The 18,859-nt window shown below is 41.8% G+C and overlaps 1 protein-coding gene across 1 annotated transcript in view; it reads right to left on the bottom strand.

Moving 5' to 3' along the window:
- The window catches only part of LOC124721321 (proto-oncogene tyrosine-protein kinase ROS), a 566,425-nt gene that overhangs the window by 403,762 nt on the left and 143,804 nt on the right, over positions 1–18,859 (bottom strand). The gene's annotated exons all lie outside the window — the stretch shown is intronic.

Below are 18,859 nucleotides of genomic sequence, written 5' to 3'. Positions count from 1 at the left end.
GGGAGAGCCAGCCCAGATAAAACTCCACCCTCTGGTGAGCAACATGTACGAGACAGGCGAAATACCCTCAGACTTCGAGAAGAATATAATAATTCCTATCCCAAGGACAGCAGGCGTTGTCAGGTGTGAAAATTACCGAACTACCAGTTTAACAAGTCACGACTGCAAAATACTGACACGAATTCTTTACAGACGAATAGAAAAACTGCTAGAAGCGACCTTCGGGAAGATCGGTTTGGATTCCGTAGAAATGTGGGAATTCGTGAGGCAACACTGACCCTACGACTTATCTTAGAAGATAGATTAAGGAAAGGCAAACCTATGTTCCTAGCATTTGTAGACTTAGAGAAAGCTTTTAACAGTGTTGACTGGAATACTCTCTTCCAAATTCTGAAGGTGGCAGGAGTAAAATACAGGGAGCGAGAGGTTATTTACAATTTGTACAGAATCCATACGGCAGCTATAAGAGTCGAGGGGCACGAAAGGGAAGCAGTGGCTGGGAAGGGAGTGAGACAGGGATGTAGCTTATCCCCGATGTTATTCAATCTATACATTGAGCAAGCAGTAAAGAAAACAAAAGAAAAATCCGGAGTAGGAATTAAAATCCATGGAGAAGAAACAAAAACTTTGAGGTCTGCCGATGACATTGTAATTCTGTCTGAGACAGCAAAGGACTTGGAAGAGCAGTTGAACGGAATGGACAGGGTCTTGAAAGGAGGGTATAAGATGAACATCAACAAAAGCAAAACGAGGATAATGGAATGTAGTCGAATTAAATCAGGTGATGCTGAAGGAATGAGATTAGGAAATGAGACAGTTAAAGTAGTAGATGAGTTTTGCTATTTGGGGAGCAAAATAACCGATGATTGTGGAAGTAGGGGGGATATAAAATGTAGACTGCCAATGACAAGAAAAGCGTTTCTGAAGAAGAGAAATTTGTTAACATCGAGTGTAGATTTAAGTGTCAGGAAGTCTTTTCTCAAAGTATTTGTATGGAGTGTAGCCATGTATGGATGTATAATTCACAATGGGGTGATTTGTTTAAGTACGTTATTGGCGTAAATATCTGTACTTCATCGGACAGAGAGACATTTATTGCTGTAAAATTAGTTGTACTCTTTTCATCGACGTTTATAGCAAGAAGTAAATTACACTTACCCACCAGAAACCTAAGGAGATTCATATTTGAGCTTATAAGATTACATAAGTTTAGGACCAGGTCATTTGTCCACATCGTGCATCTTCACCACTATATCATCCTCGAAAACTGTCGGTTTTTGGCGTTAGCATTGAGGAGCAAGTGGTACACATTCTTCTGTTCCGGAAGTTAGTGCCGGCTTCCTCAGAAGACTGAGTGAAACCTTTTCAGTCAGTTATTGGAAATTCGGGGAACTGAACATGGGTACTGCTTTTTGACACACTGACAGTTGCGCATTGACGTATTAGGGATTAGCAGCATTCAAATAGCGCCCCGAGCATGCTGACTGAAGTTTTCCCTGAAGAACTTTCGGCTAGTAGCGGGATGGTTCCTTCAGCAATGTCATTACCGATTTTATTCTTCATTCTTCATCGACTGACATACTGCCCCGTCGCCGAATGACTCAACACAAACAATACATTAAACTACGATCGTCTCTCCTATTATTCCTCTCGAATCTTAAACTTCGATGTATTGTATCACATATCCGCCAGCGACTGCTTGTAGAGTGCTGTCGGTCAACATAAACAGACATTAAGAAAAGTACACGAAATAATGCACGCGATGTAACGTGCAATGAGACGCGTTATACTAAGCAAACTCGCTTTGTGCCAACAAAGACGTTGTTCAGTGGTGCATTAACCTGAAGTGTCAGAACCTTTGCAAAAATATGCTTACTGTTTATAAATAGCCTTCCGTGGCGGTAGTGAAACAGAAACAGGTGAGAAGAGAAGCTGTAGAGCACGTGATTTTCTCATCATCTCTTTCGGAAAACGCGATTATTTGGAAATGTCACGGATACACTGATCGTTTATAGGCCCGAATAACAAGCAACGTGCCTGGCGATGTGAAAGACTGAGGCAGATGCGAAGCGATGCGCTCCTTAGGACCCAAGATACTGCCTGAAAATTAGTCACATCTCATGGAGTGGCCTGTGCATCCGAAGCTCAGGAATGACTGGCAACGAATGATTTGAAATAAAGCACGCTATACTATGTGGCAATTCGTTGGAAGGGTTTGGATTTGGCAAATATCTGGAGAATATCATCTGCCACCATGTGTTACACTAACAGTGAAGTGCAGAAGAGGTGATGTTATGGTATGAGGATGTTTTTCTTGGTTAGGGTGTCGTCTCCTTATTCCGATTAAGAAAACCTTAAGTGTAGCCGGAGAGAGGGTACGAACACATTTTACAGCGTTATGTACTGCATATAGCAGAGGAAAGTTCGGAGACACTGGTTGTTTGTGTTAACATGACACTGCAACCCTTTCGTAAAGCAGCATCTGTGAGGCAATGGTTTGCCGACAATAACAATCCTGAAATGGACTGGCCGCGCAGAGTCCCAACCAGGATGCACTGGAGCGCCTTTGGGACTGGTTTCGGCTCTTGAGAAATAATCAGGTACCATTCTTCCACAGACATTCAGGCACCTCACTGAAAGTGTCCCTAGTAGAGTTCAAGCCATCATAAAGCTGAAGGACGGATATAGCCCACAGTAATGTCCACTAATAGGTGTCTGGGTAATTTAAATCAAATAGTGTACTTTTGGGGTCCACAACGAGTTAGTTTGCTTCACTGTTTGTACGATTCTCATATTTTTTCCTGCTCTTTGACCCTCACTTGTAGCAACCCTACTTTGCTTGACTTGCACTGAGTTGTTCTTGGCGATTGTCATTTGGACACAGGAAAAAATGGAAATAAGCGTAGGGCATCGTCGGCCAGGAAGCCCCATCCGGGAAAGTTCGGCTGCCAAGAGCAAGTCTTATTTCAGTCGACGCCATATTGGGCGACTTTTTGCGCCGGTGATGAGGATGAAATGATGATAAGGACGACACAGCACCCAGTCCCCGAGCGGAAAAAATCGCCAATCCGGCCGGGAACCGAACCCGGGCCCACTTGCACTGGAAGCGAGCACGTTACCTCACAGCTAAGCAGGTGGACTGGACACAGAAGTGCGGAAATGATTGGCCTGCATTCTGAGTTAGACACAATATCTACATTTATTTTGTGTATTAAAGGTGAGAGTTTTTGATACTGGAATGGGACGTACCAAAGAAGAATTGATGAACACGAGAACTACTTCATACCGCACGCAGAAGTTACGAAACAAAGGGTGTAGTGTGCTGTCGACATGACCAATGTGTTGCCTGTTTTGCACAGAAGAACATGAAAATTTTAGTGTGGCCAAAATACGTCAAAGGGTACTAAATGCAACTGAGGCATAGCTGGGTAGGTAGAAGTGATAAGGAATGTCGTGAAGTGGCCTACATACTGCTAACATGAAACATGGAGTGTTGTAGACATTGTAGGGCAACAGCAGAGCTACCCCTTTTCAGTGCCGGCCGGAGTGGCCGTGCGGTTCTCGGCGCTACGGTCTGGAGCCGAACGACCGCTACGGTCGCAGGTTCGAATCCTGCCTCGGGCATGGATGTGTGTGATGTCCTTAGGTTAGTTAGGTTTAATTAGTTCTAAGTTCTAGGCGACTGATGACTTCAGAAGTTAAATCGCATAGTGCTCAGAGCCATTTGAACCCCTTTTTAAATTCAAATGGGTTACACAAAAAATTGAATTACTTTTAATATTGTTGCACTACACAACGGTTGATGAGATAATGCTCTTGCGTCACTAACTTCGAGGGAATGCTGAAAAGTAATGCCTCCGAAATTTTAATGTGGAACTTTTCAAATAAAACAAATGTTATTAACATTCTCTATCTTTACTCTTCACGTCTACATATTTACAGCCTTCTGCCGCTAGAGAGCACTGAATTGTAGCGTGTAGCATGGCGGTGTGTATGTTACAGTGTCGGCGCCTGAGAAACAGCGTGCTGCGCGGAGTCGCCGCGCGGCTTGAGACGACATGTTACGGATTGCGCGGCTCCTCCCGCCGGAGGTTCGAGTCCTCCTCCGGGCATGGGTGTGTGTGTTGTCCTTAGTGTAAGCTAGTGTAAGTTAGTTTACGTAGTGTGTAAGTCTAGGGATCGATGACCTCAGCAATTTGGTCCCTTAGGAATTCACACACATTTGAGAAACACCGTATTGTAATCGAATTTCGAATTTGAAGAATTCGACAACACGTGGGACATATTCCCCTTCAATATGACAATGCCAGACCACACACGAGCGCTTCGACATCTGCAACAACCCGACGCCTTGGGTTCATTGTCATCGATCATCCCCCATACAGTCCCGACTTGGCACCATCCGATTTTAATCTGTTTTCATAACATAAAGAACTCCTTCTAGGACTTCACTTTGATAGTGATGAAGCGGTGCAAGCAGTGGTGGGGTTGTGGCTCCTTCAACAAAGTCAAACATTCTACAGTAAAAGGTATGAACAAACTGGTCTCACGTTGGAAGAAATGTCTTCATCTCCAAAGTGACCATGTTAAAAAATAACACGTAGACATGAAGAATAAAGATGTAGAGTATTAGTAATGTCTGTTATATTTACAAGCTTTGAGAGTTTTCACATAAAAGATTCGGAGGCATTAAAACCTCGCATTCTTTGAACATTGGAAGGAACGAAAAAGTGAAGACGCTAGACTGCTTCACACATTTTACTCTAAATTTGAATTTTATTGCTGTTCATGAACGGTTTGCAGTGTTGAAGGAGGCTAGTATAATTTTTGCGTCAATTGAACTTATATTGAACCTGAAATAAGCCATCATATATTTTTAAAGGGCGATAAAAGTCTTAGTCGAAAACTTGATGTTATGAAGTTCTGTGATGTATTGTAAGAATGAAGCTGCTGCATGTGTTCGGTCTAGGGCTTGTTTCAGAGGATGGCAATCCTAATTCGGTATTTGGGACGTTGCAAAAAATGTTCAAATGTGTGTGAAATCTTATGGGACTTAACTACTAAGGTCATCAGTCCCTAAGCTTACACACTACTTAACCTAAATTATCCTAAGGACAAACACACACACCCATGCCCGAGGGAGGACTCGAACCTCCGCCCGGACCAGCCGCAAAGTCCATAACTGCAGCGCCCTAGACCGCTCAGTTAATCCCGCACGGCTGGGACGTTGCTTCGTCATAATTATATCTCTCTCCGGTATTATTAGGTGTCGCATTCTGATGCCTTATTCATTCTTCTTCTTTATCTGAACAACTTAGTTGCATGCAAAATCTTTAATCGTTCACTTTGAGTAAATGTGTTAACATAATTTTCATTGAGAGTGGTTGCTGTCTTTATATGACTAGGTACATCATCTTCTATTAACAGGATCACGTCTTAAAAGAGAGTCCTAACTTCGAAGCATTTGTACCCGAAGATGCTATGTGAGCTGCTGTACACGTTATAGCTACAATTATTAGTGACAGCTTCAGAACTTCAAGTATAGCTATATCCAAATTTTGCTAAGTGATGAAGCCGCTAAGTGGTGGAGAGTTTGTCAATGAATTCTTCAAATCAATGTAGCACGACTGCGCTCTTTAGTCGGACAAAATCTAAGGTAACTTTATGTTTTTATGACAGAGTATCATAAATAGGGACAGAAAAGTTGCTGTGTGCATTTCATACTACGAGGGATCTAAGAGGGAAACATACGACAAATATTCCAACGCAACAAATCTTTCGTGTATTTGTACTAGACTTCTGTCAAATATTTCGTTGTAAAGTATTTTCCTTAAAAGTGAAATTCATATTCATCCATGAGTCCCTGTTCAAGCAAATTCTCACTGTCCCCTCAGTCTTAATATTGTTCTCTTTGCTTCCTGAACTTTCAGTTTACAGAATACAGATAGTACGTGTGTGGGACTGAAAAATTGTATTTTCTACTTAAGACTTTAAATTCCAACGTGTTACAATTACTGTCTCAATCATGTTATGCACTTATTCTCACTCCTTGTTAAACAGATTAAAGCGGCACAAATGATAAGTCGATTTGAATTCGTGTTATCTACGAAATTTCGCCGCACATACTGTCCACAGACATAGTGCAGAAGTTGACGCTGGGAAACGCTCGGCTAAATCTCCTGAAAGAGGTTGCTCATACGCATAGACAGTTCTTCTCATTAAGTCTTTCGCCACGCGGGATGCGTGTCACGTTTAGTCAACCGTGATGTTCACAGGAATGCAGCGATGGTGGAAGGGAACGATCTAACGAAATAAGAATGAAAATAAAGTTGCCGGAAAATAACGTCGTCGCCTGCTACTTGCGGGTAAGCGGAGCTCGTGCAGCATAGCCAGCGTTAACAGAGCAGCTTGGCTTTCATTGGAAGTGGGTGGAGTGGCCACCTGCTGCTTCCGGCGCTCAACAGGTGCCCCCGCAATCACACGCCGCAGCCGCGTCCTTCGCTCATCTTCATGCTTTTGCTAAACGCGGCACTAACCGAAACAGTGCGTCTGCTCATTTCTCTCACAAACATGTAGGAACACTTTACTGAATGAAATCGTATGGCACACGGCCTCGTATAAGCCTTTTCTAAACGACGACTCTTCGGTGACTTGTACATGAGGTTTCTTAAATGTATCTGTCTCACGTATGTGACCAACTATAGTGTGTATATTTATAGTGTCGTATCGTGTTTGTGTTGTTGATGATTATGGGAGAGGGTAATTCCCGGTACTAGCTATCAGCCTGCTCCTTTCGAAAGCAGCTGACAGTTCAACGTTACATCAAAACGATATCCTCTACACCATCAACTAAGATTCATCAATACACGAGTCATATAATTCATACAACATCTATATGTGCACCGCTATTTGCAATTTGTACAGAAAGCAGATGGCAGTTATAAGAGTCGAGGGACATGAAAAGGAAGCAGTAGTTGGGAAGGGAGTGAGACAGGGTTGTAGCCTCTCCCCGATGCTATTCAATCTGTATATTGAGCAAGCAGTAAAGGAAGCGAAAGAAAAGTTCGGAGTAGGTGTTAAAATCCGTGGAGAAGAAACAAAAACTTTGAAGTTCGCCGATGACATTGTAATTCTGTCAGAGACATCAAAGGACTTGGAAGAGCAGTTGCACGGAATGGATAATGTCTTGAAAGGAGGATATAAGATGAACATCAACAAAAGCAAAACGAGGATAATGGAATGTAATCGAATTAAGTCGGGTGATGCTGAGGGAATTAGATTAGGAAATGAGACACTTAAAGTAGTAAAGGATTTTTGCTATTTGGGGAGCAAAATAACTGATGATGGTCGAAGTAGAGAGGATATAAAATGTAGACTGGCAATCGCAAGGAAAGCGTTTCCGAAGAAGAGAAATTTGTTAACATCGAGTATAGATTTAAGTGTCAGGAAGTCGTTTCTGAAAGTATTTGTATGGAGTGTAGCCGTGTATGGAAGTGAAACATGGACGATAAACAGTTTGGACAAGAAGAGAATAGAAGCTTTCGAAATGTGGTGCTACAGAAGAATGCTGAAGATGAGATGGATAGATCACATAACTAATGAGGAGATATTGAATAGGATTGGGGAGAGGAGAAGTTTGTTGCACAACTTGACTAGAAGAAGGGATCGGTTGGTAGGACATGTTCTGAGGCATCAAGGGATCACCAATTTAGTATTGGAGGGCAGCGTGCAGGGTAAATATCGTAGAGGGAGACCAAGAGATGAATACACTAAGCAGATTCAGAAGGATGTAGGTTGCAGTAGGTACTGGGAGATGAAGAAGCTTGCACAGGATAGAGTAGCATGGAGAGCTGCATCAAACCAGTCTCAGGACTAAAGACCACAACAACAACAACATGTTCACCGCATGAGTAAATGTACACTAAACAAATAAACTAAAGTTGCAGGATTGAGGCATAGAAAACTAATGTAATTTAACACACAGACAAGGAGAACAACCCTAAAGCGAGATCTGTATATACGCCTATTGGTACAAAATCTGTGCGTGTTTTCGTACCAAATATATATATATATAGATGAAGTTGCATTCGCGAAAACCGGAGACAGTATCTTAAGAATCCCATCTCGGGATTTGGCATGGGTTTTAAATACACAGAGGTAACAAAATTCAGGATAGCGATATGCAGATATACATATGGCGGTAATATCGTTACACAAGGTATAAATGGACAGTGTGTTGGCGGAGCTCTCATTTGTGCTCAGGTAACTTATGTGAAATTGTTTCGGACATGATTATGGCCGCGCGACGGGAAGTAACAGAATTTGAACGCGGTCTGGTACTTGGAGCTAGACGTATGACACTTTCCGTTTCGGAAATGGTGGGGGAATTCAATATTCCGAGACCCGCATCGAGAATACCAAATTTCACGCATTACCTCTCACCACGGACAACGCAGTGGCCGACAGCCTTCACTTGACGACTGTGTCAGTGATAACAGACAAGCACCACTGCTTGGAATAACCGGAGAAATCGACGTGAGACGTTCGAATAACGTATAAGTTAGGACAAGGCAGCGAAATTTGGCGACCGACGCGAGTGCCTTTGCTTACGGCACGATATCGTCTGCAGCGCTTCTCTGGCCTCGTGAGTATATCGCTTGGAACCAAGACGATGGGGAAACTGTAGTCTGTTCAGATGAGTCCAGGTTTCAGGTGGTAAGCGCTGAGGTTAGGTTTCGAGTGTTTCGCAGGCCCCACAAAGTCATGGACCCAAGTTGTTCAAATGGTTCAAATGGCTCTGAGCACTATGGGACTAAACATCTGAAGTCATCAGTCCCCTAAAACTTACAACTACTTAAACTTAACTAACCTAAGGACAACAGACACATCCATGCCCGAGGCAGGATTCGAACCTGCGACCGTAGCGGTCGCGCGGTTCCAGACTGAAGCGCCTAGAACCGCTCGGTCACTGCGGCCGGCGGACCCAAGTTGTCGACAAGGCACTGTGCAAGCTGGTGGTGGTTTCATAATGGTGTGGGCTGTGTTTACATGGATCCAACTGAACAGATCGATGACTAGAAATGGTTATGTTTGGTTACTTGGAGACCATTTGCATCCTTTCACGGACATCATATTTCTAAACAACGATGGAATTTTTATGGTTGACAATCCGCCATGTCACCGGGACACAATTGTTCGCGACTGGCTTGAAGAACATTCTGGACAATTCGAGCGAATGAATTGGTCAACCTGATCGTCCGACATGAAGCCCATCGAATATTTATGGGGCATAATAGGGAGGCCAGTTCGTACACAAAATCCTGCCTCTGCAACACTTTCCCAATCATGAACGTCTATAGAGGCAGAATGGCTCAATATTTCTGAAGGGGATTCCCAGCGACTTGTTGAGCTGCTGCGCTACGCCGGACAAAAGGATGTCTGACACGATATTAGGAGGTATCCCATGACTTTTGTTACCTCAGTATATGTCATTACATAGACGGAATTAATATAATAGAAAGGAGCATACTATGTATGATTGCATTCCAATTTAAATTGTGCTTGACCATTGGCATTAAGGTCTCTAAAATGAAAAAGGGCGAAAAGTGTAAATGAACATGTAGCCGAACAAAACAAAACAGTGAACCATTTGGTCATGTTCTTGTAGTATAGGCTTGGCAAGGATGTTAACTTTCACATCGAATAAAGTGGGAAACTGATGTTGCTAAAGCGGGATTCCCAGAAGTAGGAATGAATTATAGATAATGACGAGAGTTTCGTTTGAGATGCGTTAGAGGCAACTAGTAACATATGAAATGGGCGCTGCTGTGTACTTGCTTAGGGTTACATGGCACGATCGTAGCAGCTCACCTTTAGCTGCGTCCCGCAGTACTGGAATTCTGGATTAGACAGAATGGTTGGTTGTACTCCTGTGTAGGCGGAGAAGTGTTTTCAGTCGAAGGTTTGTCTGCAAATAAATCCTCAATGTTCTCCCAGCAGTATGAATGTGGCAGTGCATATTTACTCGGTTAGGACAAACATATTTTTGGATAAACCACAACCGAAAACTAAAAATAAATGTTAAAATCCATAGCGGCTTCGGAACGAAGATTGCTAGGTTTTTAGAGTTCTCATATACTAACAGAAGAGTAGATAACCACATTAGATGGCTCTTCTTACAGCTTACACAAAAGAGGTGCAGTAAGATGCAGATGCGTTTAAGACATAACCCAAAGATTTCGGAGAAAACCATTGACCTCTACCGTAGCCTAATAGCTAGCTTACAGGAAGATAATGTAAAACTTAACTTCCTTATTTTGTTAAGGCGAAGTGATAAGAGATTTAGAAGTATCACAAAAAATAACAATCTTAACTCGATGAAAGACCTAGGGAATTACGAGTCAAATGATTTATACATTGAAGCGCCAAAGAAACTGGTATAGGCATGCGTATTCACATACAGAGATACGTAAACAGGCAGAATACGGCGCTGCGATCGGCAACGCCTATATAAGACAAGTGTCTGGCGCAGTTGTTAAATCGGTTACTGTTGCTACAATGAAAGGTTATGAAGATTCAAGTGAGTTCGAACGTAGTGTTATAGTGGGCGCACGAGCGATGGGACACAGCATCTCCGAGGTAGCGATGAAGTGAGGATTTTCCCGTACGACCATTTCACGAATGTACAGTGAATATCAGGAATCTGGTAAAACATCAAATCTCCGACATCGCTGCGGTTGGAAAACGATCCTGCAAGATCGGGACCAACGACGACTGAAGAGAATCATTCAATGTGACATAAGTGCAACCCTTCCGCAAATTGCTTCAGATTTTAATGCTGGGCCATCAACAAGTGTCAGCGTGTGAACCATTCAACGAAACATCATCGATATAGGCTTTCGGAACCGAAGGCCCACTCGTGTACCCTTGATGACAACACGACACAAAGGTTTACGCCTTGTCTGGACCCGTCAACACCGACATTGAACTATTGATGACTGAAAACATGTTGCCTGGTCGGACGAGTCTCGTTTCAAATTGTATCGAGAGGATTATGTGTACGGGTATGGAGACAACCTCATGAATCCATGGACCCTGCATGTCAGCAGCGGACTCGTCAAGCTGGTGGGTGTTCTGTAAACCTCATGAATCCATGGACCCTGCATGTCAGCAGCGGACTCGTCAAGCTGGTGGGTGTTCTGTAATGGTGTGGGGCGTGCGCAGTTGGAATGATATGGGACCACCGATGCGTCTAGATACGACTCTGACAGGTGACACGTACGTAAGAATCCTGTCTGATCACCTCCATCGTTTCATGTCAATTGTACAATTTTGGTAAACATTTTTGGAAAGCAGTGATCAATTAATTGTTATATTTTGACTAAAGTTCAGTCTTGATCACATGTTTTAATGATATAGATAACCGGTTTCGGTTCTTTCTACAAAACCATCATCAGACCCATGGCTCCCTTAGGATGGTAGGCGGAGCTCTCCTCGCTGCTACGCAGTCAACTGATCAGTTGACTGCGTAGCAGCGAGGAGAGCTCCGCCTACCATCCTAAGGGAGCCATGGGTCTGATGATGGTTTTGTAGAAAGAACCGAAACCGGTTATCTATATCATTAAAACATGTGATCAAGACTGAACTTTAGTCAAAATATAACATGTCAATTGTGCATTATGACGGACTTGGGCAATTCCACCAGGACAATGCGACACCCCACACGTCCATAATTGCTACACAATGGTTCCAGGAACGCTCTTCTAACAAGGAACCTCCCCATCGCACCCGCCTCAGATTTAGTTATAAGTTGGCACATTGGATAGGCCTTAAAAAACTGAACACAGATCAGTCGAGAAAACAGGAAGAAGTTGTGTGGAACTATGAAAAAAATAAGCAAAATATACAAACTAAGTAGTCCATGCCCAAGATAGGCAACATCAAGAATAGTCTGAGCTCAGGAGCGCCGTGGTCCCTTGGTTAGCGTGAGCAGCTACGGAACGAGAGGTCCTTGGTTCAAGTCTTCCTTCAAGTGAAAAGTTAATTTTTTTATTTTCAGACAATTATTATCTGTCCGTCCGTCCGTCCGTGATTACCATTCCTCCAGGTTGTACACCTCTTGTGTAACCGTTAGATGTGTTTGGTTTTCGGCAAGTGAAATACTTCGTGAAAATATTCTATGATTTTGCGAAGCAGCACAGGTACACAGAGCAGTATTGTTTACGTGATCGTGTGTCAATTATCAGAGTTCAGGCACTCACACATAATCAACTTCGCTCTCCAAAATTCCAGGACATATGCAGATTTTCTTGGACATATGCAGGATTTGACGGTCTACACACGGAAAAATTTGAAAACGTTAAAAACATATGTTTTGACAGAGCACAGGGAAAACTGTGCGACTGTGAAACTGTTGCATTCATTTGTTACAGTATATGTGACAAACTCTTATGTTTTCATCACTTTTTTGGGACTGGTTATCACATCCAGAAGAAAACCTAAATCGGGCAAGGTAGAAGAATCTTTTTTCCCATTCGCCAAGTGTACAGGTTAGGTGGGTCGACAACATATTCCTGTCATGTGACGCACATGCCGTAACCAGTGTCGTGTAGAATATATCAGACGTGTTTTCCTCTGGAGGAATCGGTTGACCTATGACCTTGCGATCAAATGTTTTCGGTTCCCATTGGAGAAGCACGTCCTTTCGTCTACTAATCGCACGGTTTTGCGGTGCGCTCGCAAAACACAGACACTAAACTTATTACAGTGAACAGAGACGTCAATGAACGAACGGACAGATCATAACTTTGCGAAAATAAAGATAATAATCCTTTCACTCGAGTGAAGACTAGAACCAAGGACCTCTCGTTCGGCAACTGCTCACGCTAACCACGGGACCACTGCGCTCCTGAGCTCATACTCTCCTTGATGTTGCCTATCTTGCGCATGGACTACTCAGTTTGTATATTTTGCTTATTTTTTTCATAGTTCCACACAACTTCTTCCTGTTTTCTCGATTGATCTGTGTTCAGTTTTTCAAGGCCTATCCACTGTGCCATCTTATAACTAAATCTGAGGGGGGTGCGATGGGGAGGTTCCCTCGTGAGTTTAAACACTTCTGCTGGCCACCAAACTCCCCAGACATGAACATTATTGAGCATATCTGGGATGCCTTGCAACGTGCTGTTCAGAAGAGACCTCCACCCCCTCGTACTCTTACGCATTTATTAACAGCCCTGCAGGAATCATGGTGTCAGTTCCCTACAACACTATTTTAGACATCAGTCGAGTGCATGCGCGTCTTATTGCGGCACTTCTGCGTGCTCACGGGTGCCCTACACGATATTAGGCAGGTTTACCAGTTTCTTTGGCTCTCTTCCGTGTAATAGTGCCACCGATGGCGTAACATTCTGTAGTTACGTTGTTCTGAGCAGGACAAGTTATGGACTAGGAGGTGTAAATCTGTAAATAAGTCACAGCGCATCATTGCAGTAAACGGGCCCGAAGTAGCTGAGCGAAAATCTTCAATTCTCGTCTCGTTGTCTAGAAAGACAAGGGCACTGCGTGTTGTTCCTGGATAGGAAGGTGGGCCTCGCACTGCCGAGCTGGTGCAGCGCAAGGAAATCACCTGTTAGCACATCACAGCCTCGTGAGTTACAGCTCCAAGTTTCGACTCCCGACTCCGATAACTGGTCTGCTATCCTGTATCCAAATGATACCAACGTATGTGTGGTCGTTAATGATGATGATCTACTGGAACACTTTACAGATACATAAATTCTAATGGTCTGGGACGTGGCTTGGCGACAGAGTTGTTATCTCCTAGAAGGTTGTAAGAATTGTATTCGAATTTCGTATGAAAAAAATACTTCGCAAACAGTAGGAATATGGTATACCCAGCATAAAATTCACAGCATTCCTCAAGTTCCGATAAAAAGTCGAAGCAGAAGGCACAGAAAACTAAGTGACGAAGTGTGAACAAACATGTACCATAACGAGAACAAATATGATCCTTTCACGAAAAACGGATAAATTTTGAGAGCGAAGAAGATTCGAGTGAAGGTAAGCGTACGTAAAGCATACCCAGACTAGTATGATATATCGGCGACTACAAGTGGCTTTTGTTAAACATGTTGATGCTAGGGGAGAGCGCCGACGATGACACTGGCGCCTCCTACGCGACGCGCTTCTCAAGTGGCAGAAAGCCTGTCTGCAAGAATTTCTCCAGCCAGAAGAAGAATTAAGTGTCTTAAAGTAGCCTTGTCTGTTCCGGCGAGACGAGAATTTTTTGGTTGCCTGGCTGGCCTGGCTCGACGCGGTGGCTTCGCCGCCCTGGCTTTGCAATAAACAGTGGCAGCCAATTACCTGACGATATTGCACATGACAGCAAAAGTTATCTTGATTACAAGTAATACTTAATTATGGTCCAAAGCTGCGAAGTTAGGCCTCTTGGACAGGACAGTGACTTTTGTAACGGATTAATAAATAGAAATCAGTATCTTGATTGTGTGTTTTCGATTTTGCAGATATCATCAGATCCATGGAGAGCAGCAGCGATACGAAAGCGTGTAGTTGACATATACTGACATGTCGCTGCTCTACTCGTTAAATTTGATGGTGGCTGCAGAGCCAAAACCATTTATAAATTTTAATAAACCACTATATGGACAAGGCATTTGTTTCTGTATGTCAAGTAAATAATTTGTAGTACGATGTTCCTCAGGAAGCTGTTATGATGAACTCATTGTGCATTTACTTAGACCCTAACCTATTTTATGATGTTAAGCACTGTATTTTTCTCATTAAAGTACTGAAGGAAGTTACTGAGAAAAGGATGTAGATTAAAACCGTGGAAGAAAGAACAGTAACTCGAAGTATACATTTAATGTGTCGTAATAGTTTCGTGAAGAATATTTTAAAGGATAAATATTAAGAAAAACTTAAGAAGTAGAAGCAGGGCATCACTACTGCAGGTTAAGACCGGTAAAGTAATTCGTGAAATTAACTGACAAAAATTGCAAGAGGTAAAAAATTCGTCGACACGTAAATGATTCTCATTCCCCTTGACTAGTTAAAGATGGAATGAAATTGTACTGCCACACCGGCACTGTATGACACTAATAAGTTACGCAATCATCATTATCAGATTAAAAATGTACTCTCTGGACTTGGGCCTATTTGAGATGATATACATTTATCTTTCTCCGACAAGGCAGCAACCGATCACAGCCAGTAATAGGTGACTCTACAGGTAATGTGAAACTTCAACCACTTGATATTTTGCCAACACAAAAACAATGTACAGGTAGATCCTGTGGCATGTTATATAAAAAATTCTACTAGCAACGGGTATTCAACTTCTCATATTTGTGCCATAATAGCAAAATACCTATCGATCTACTAAAGAAATCCATAAGAGTCAAGTTGAGTAGAACTTATCCACAAAATGTCTGAAAATGAAAATTCACTTACCGCGGTGACATTCATTTTTGGCATTACTAACACCAACGATGTGTGTGTGTGTGTGTGTGTGTGTGTGTGTGTGTGTGTGTGTGTGTATGTGTGTCAGGCGACCCTCAGTGAACTCGCAAAATGCCAGCTAGTTCCACATATTTATTTCAATTGTGTAAATGAAAGACGTGATACATGTGCAGACTTTTTCAATATGTGGTGTCTGTTCCTTCGGACGTGCCCAAAAGAAAAGAGACAATTTTGATCCCGAAGTCATTATGAATCAGTGAAGACAAAAAGGAATTAATGACATTAGCTGCCAGTGGACATTTATTTAAATCACTGGGGAAAGTTGAAAATTTGCGTCGAACCGGTTTTCGAACCTGGGTGCTATAAGACCACAAAGTGAGACAAAATTTCCAGTTAAATTAGAGATTTTGATCATAGACGAAAGCAAAAATGTCAAAGCATTAACTAAGAATTCAATATTTCCACTGAAATTTTACCTGAAGATTATGCCATAAACATTAAGCTACTTATTAGATCAGTTTATAAGAGACAATGATAAAAAGCCATCATATGATGATTACAGAACACGCGAGAGAAGATTCACGCGTTAATTCCCACTGACAGGCCATAGTGGTTTGGGTCTTAGGAAAGTTGGCCAAAAATAGAAAAAAGCTTTAGATTTAAACGTATATGGGTACAAAAGGGTTACAGAGGTCGCTGAAAACGAATTTAATACTATAATTCCGAAATTCGACTAGCATATCCAATATTCACTTCATTCAAAATTCTTTCGATTTTCATTTAAATTAGTATGTAATGGTTTCTGAGGTTGCTGAAAACGAATTCCATATTATAACTTCAAAATTAAACAGATAAATAACGATTATAACATTATAATTGCGAAATCAAAAAGAATTTATTGTTCTTTGATTTTTGTTTTGAAACTTGTAAAGGTACCAGCTTTGGACGAGCTATGTACAGTTCAAAAAATATGTAAATAAGAAAACATCGTAAAAATCAGCTGCTCTCACTGTCGGAATAGTTATCACGTTCGAAATCAAAGACAGTATCATGCTTATCAGAAATTTCCAGATAATTTTCATACTCATCATCAGGAAAAAGTAAAAGTTCTAAGGTGCCCATTGACAAATTTTTACTTTTCCTGTGTTTCAGTATTCCGAGGCTCGAAATAAGTGGCTCCCAAGATATCAGGAGCCAATGGAATACATCTTCCATTGTATTTGTGCCTGAGCTTTTTCTGGAACATTCTTCACCATATGTTTTGATATCTTTATTTCTGGCTTCCAGATCATCTTGTGATAACTGACGTATTGGTAATATTGCTGATTCTATAATCTGAACACCGTGCATTAAGACTTTATGCAGTGTCGTAGATATGTAATACCAGAGAGACTTGAAAATATTTTCAAAATTTTTCGATGTTCACGTTATAGCTACATGGCATGATCTGCAAGATTACATGAAATCGATGAATGGAATCTTCGTCCAGCCACAGATTTTCAGCAGACACTGACGACTTTTCAAAAACAACGAGCTGTATTGGTATCATTTGAGTCGTCGCATCCAACTTTTGGTCGATAAACAAGAGGCGCTAGTTGAGTTTGAAACTCCTTCTGAATTTTTTTTCTGCTGATGTCAAAACGATTTTTCTCTTTCGTTGATCGCGACTGCCATTTTTTATTTTCCATTTTATATCCAAGGTGAAGTAAATGCTAAAAGCAACGAATCCATGCGTGTAACGTTGATCATCGGTAACGTAAACTGGAAACATTAATCACTATATTTCTTACAAAATCGAAATTTGAAAATTGTTTTGACGTTGCTTCGCACAAGTAGCAATGCAAAGATGTAGATGTTACAGCGTTACAGACCTTTCCATCAATCATTGTGAAAAACATTTCAAAATGTTTTATTATTTCTTTTCTTTCCCCAACGGTTTGAAAAGGTCGTAGAAACGCAATATGGTCGTCGATATATTTCTTCTCGTTTAAATTAGACTTTACATTTTCATGTAAAAATTGTAGCATTATAGGTCTACCATAACGAGTTGATAAAGACGGAGGGTTTTCCCATATCACTACTTCTTTTTGTAAGAGATTATCTGTGGATACTAGTTGCAATGGAACCAATGAAGTGATAAAAACATTAGCATCCGAATCACTTCCATTATTAAACTTTTATTTGTACTCACTATGCCGGCAGGAGTGGCCGAGCGGTTCTAGGCACTACAGTCTGGAGCCGCTCGACCACTACGGTCGCAGGTTCGAATCCTGCCTCGGGCATGGATGTGTGTGATGTCCTTAGGTTAGTTAGGTTTAAATAGTTCTACGTTCTAGCCGGCCGCGGTGGTCTCGCGGTTAAGGCGCTCAGTCCGGAACCGCGCGACTGCTACGGTCGCAGGTTCGAATCCTGCCTCGGGCATGGATGTGTGTGATGTCCTTAGGTTAGTTAGGTTTAAGTAGTTCTAAGTTCTAGGGGACTGATGACCACAGATGTTAAGTCCCATAGTGCTCAGAGCCATTTGAACCATCTACGTTCTAGGGGGCTGATGACCTCAGAAGTTAAGTCCCATAGTGCTCAGAGCCATTTTTTTGTACTCACTGTGTCCCAAAGAGCTATCAGAACTTCATTATAGTATCAGCCTTGAAATTTTTAAAGTTTCTGTAGGTAACGTTTTCATAGCGTTCGTTTCAACATGCACAATTCTTTCTGATGTATGATTTAAGAGTGCTTGTGCACTGACTTCCGCGCAAGTCTCAGTTATGTGTATATCTGATGGGTAACAGCTACCTTTGGCTTCTACTACTTTTTCGTAAGCCCGATAGGTAAGAGCATTGTAATTTTTCGTTGAATTTCTAATAAAAAATTACTGATATTTAAATAATTTTCCTTCACTGACATCAGACAATGCACTATCAGGTAATATTTTAATGACTAAGGCAGCTGCTGATAATTTTAGCGCTGCTCTGTATTAATTAATTCGTGATGGTGACTTTTTTATAATTTCTTTCCGTGACACTGACAGCAGTAGAGGTACCAGAAGAACGAAGGCTCATTCGAGAAGCCAACGATAATTCCAATTTGCTTACTGTGTTACGTAAATCATTGGATTTTCTTATTTTACTTCGATCATTTGCTTTCTCAAACTCCAAGATTTTAAACATGTCTGAAACAGCAACTGTTGAAATTCTTCATCAGAAGATATATTTAGATATACCGAAACCGTGGTGAAGGATTTTAATAAATCTTTATCCTGCAACTGTTTGGCTGTTATCATTTACTGTGAAGTTTCTCAAACTGCATCCTTGGACGACTACGCTTCTTGGATCCCGTGGATTTTGATTTCGATGTACTAGTTGTCGCTGTACTCGAATACGCA

This window comes from Schistocerca piceifrons, chromosome X, assembly GCF_021461385.2.
Source record: "Schistocerca piceifrons isolate TAMUIC-IGC-003096 chromosome X, iqSchPice1.1, whole genome shotgun sequence".
In the NCBI taxonomy this organism is placed as follows: Eukaryota; Metazoa; Arthropoda; class Insecta; order Orthoptera; family Acrididae; genus Schistocerca; species Schistocerca piceifrons.
This window is presented reverse-complemented; position numbering and strand designations above follow the sequence as displayed.